This window comes from Olea europaea, chromosome 6, assembly GCF_002742605.1.
Source record: "Olea europaea var. sylvestris chromosome 6, O_europaea_v1, whole genome shotgun sequence".
NCBI lineage: Eukaryota > Viridiplantae > Streptophyta > Magnoliopsida > Lamiales > Oleaceae > Olea > Olea europaea.
The window spans coordinates 16,520,416-16,523,632 of record NC_036242.1 but is presented as its reverse complement, the minus strand read 5'-3'; positions in this window follow the sequence as shown (position 1 = coordinate 16,523,632).

The following is a 3,217-nucleotide window of genomic DNA, read 5'->3' as shown; positions in this document are numbered from 1 at the left end:
TTTTTACAAACTCCAATAGAATGATGAAATTTCAATAAATCTATTAAGACTTGTCAAGTTGAAAATTGAAACTATGAAAAATATTTTAATTTTTGCATTTCAAAAACTTGATATTTGTATTAATGAGTAATGGTATGAATATTAAGTAAATATTATATTTTATACTTTTAGATGTTTAATATGTATTATTGTACTTATTAAATAATTTTAAAATGATTAAAAATTTAAAATAATATTATAAATAACAAAAAGCTTTTTTACGCTTAAGCCTCGCCTAGGCTTACTTATGCTCGTAATGCTTGAAGCTTCAACTCCAGGTCTAGCTATGCTTTACGCTTTTTAGAACATCCATCATAAGTCAAATCCTGAACATTCAGGTGTAAGGTTGCCCAAAATCCTATTTTTGACCTAAAGATAAAATGGATGCCACGGCAAGGTCCGTCATGCCTCCCAAGCAACTTGGGGACCATTGAAACAGCAGAAAATGGACACCATCGCAAGGTGCCTACACACGTGGTCACCAAAATTCCACTACCATTGACAACGTACCATAGTTGGAGTCATGTACACTACCGTTGGCTGTGCCTCATTCTACTGAACATGTCGGTGGTCTTAGTTCGTCCAGCCGGTAAGTGATTTGGTCGGAAAGCAATTTTATAGTGCAGTTGAAATTTTTTTAACTCTGAACAAATTCTTTCTTCGATTTTCTGGTCGATTCTAGCTTGATTTTCACCCAAAAACACAAATTTCTTACCTACCCAAGCTCTAATAACATTTATTGCAGAATTGATCTTCAATTTGTAGATTTTGGGCTCAGTTTGTAGTATCTTATTGCAAACCAACACACAACCATGAGCTCAACAACCTACAACTATGTTACTCCAATTGGCCAAGAACAAATGTATGGTGGTGGTTTGCAACCCATAAAGGCAATGGAGAAAGCAATAGAAACCAAGGCATGAAGAACAATAATGAGGTAGCCAGAGTTCTCTCAAAAAAGTAAAAGCACACACACGATTTTAGCAATGGTAGGGAGGTAGATAGCTATAGTCATTTCATTATATTTACTCCAACATGGGCCAAAGGGTAAACGTCCCAACTAAAGGAATGCGCTGAGATATATCAAAAGGACCATCGAAGGAGTAAATGGTCCATGATTATTTCTAATTAAGTTAGATCACTTTATTGGTCACAAGTTGTTTTCGAGTTGAGCTACCAAATGTTGGCATGTTTTTATAATTTCATACATCAACTGAGACCTATACAATAAAATTTTTTGACATCATTATTTGGAATTTATTTGGTATCAGAACCCAACAAAGGTCTCGAAATTGATATTAAAATTTTATAATGAGGGGATTCATCTATATCCTTTTAACTAAATATTTAGTAGAGCATTACAAAATTATATGAATTTATGTTTGAAATATGAAACATCACCCATATTTTACATGTATCAAGAAGAAAAGGAAAACCCAATAATTCTTTAATCTCTTCTGTCATTCTTGGAGAATATCCTTTTGCACCTTGTAGTTCTTCGCCCAAAATCCAAGAAATATTCTTCTATTTGTGTGTCACAATGAAGAATTCTGGTTTCTTTCTGATTGTTCTCTCTTTAATTCTTGGTATCTCAAATCCAAAGTACGTTAATAACTTTGAAGAATTACTTTCTATAAAGAGTTTCATTCAAAGAATAAAACATAATTTTTTTGTCTCATTGAATCATGTGATTGAATATTTATTTGATATTGCTAGTTGGAATTTGTCTTAATGAACTTGCAGTGGCAAGGAAGTAATTTTACCCTATCTTCATCTTTTCATCTTAGGTCCACCTTGTATATTTCTTTTTAGATATTTTTAATTTTTGACATAAATGAAATCTTCAACATAATATATCGTCGATTATGCATGGAAATATAACCAGAAGAATGTTTGATTAGTTGACGTGCAAAAGCTTCCTAATATCATAACTTTCCAAAGTGTCACTAATTTCCTATTTATTGCCCTTATTGGAGGATTCTACTATGTGAAAACCCAACACATCTTGATTTTAAAGTGTCAAAGTTAAATGTATTGATGAGTCAAGCCTTTAACACAATATTTAAGATTGGGTGAGGCCTCTTTTTGATTTTCTTATGAAATGTAAACTACAACATCTACATTCAAGCTCATGAATAAATAAAACACCACAAAATAAGCATTGATAAAGGGAAGGACATAATTAATTTGTAATACATGAATATTCAATATATACCTAAACAAAATGAACTTTTGACAAACCGTATGTAAAATTTTTTCTTGCATGCACTCTTTCAATGATGACATTATCTTTACTTTTAGATAATGAATATGATTAAAATTAACAGCTTTTGTTCACACTCATAAACAATACTAATAATAACACTTCAATAGTAGTAAGCATCAACATCACGTGTTATTTTACTTTTCTTTAGTGAGATGGTGTTTTTTCATTGTCTGACATTAACAATCTCCATCCATTGTGACATAGGAGTCACAATGACTATATTATGTCATTTTTACCAAGCAAGAAACAATTTATTCAAAGTTCACAAAAATCGCCAATTCCTTTCCTTCCATAGAACTTCGATGATTCATCTTTACAAAACCAAACAAAGATTTCTAACATATTGACAACACATTGTAGTTAATACCATCAAATGAGTAGCCTAAAATCCTAAATGTTCCTTCATCAATAGATGTAGAGCTGGGATGGTGATGAAAAACACTAATAATGGAGATTGTTGTGTAATTTCAACTTCATTCAATCAACCAATCACAGCGATTAGGCCAAATTAATTGATAAAAACATATCAAAACTATAAATAAAGCAAGAATTAAACTTCCCATAGCAAAAGTCAACTATACGAGGTTCATATCAACACCCAAACCAGAATACAACTCCAACACCGAACTATCCCAAATAAAGTTGCACCACAGCCATGAAGGAATCTCCTAAACGAGGTTACAAATGGAGAAAGAAAAGTTGCTGGAACGGAGATTGAAACAGTGCTACCGGAGGTATAAAATAGTACCCAAAGATGGGCTCCGATGAACGAGAGCAATAGTTGGTCATAAAGAATGAAAATAGGAAGTTGGCGGTCAACGATAGGCAGTTGCCACTTCATTATAGGTGACCAGATGGGTCAGGACTCAATGTCTCTTTTAAAAGGAGTTAATTGTTCCAATGGTCATTGAA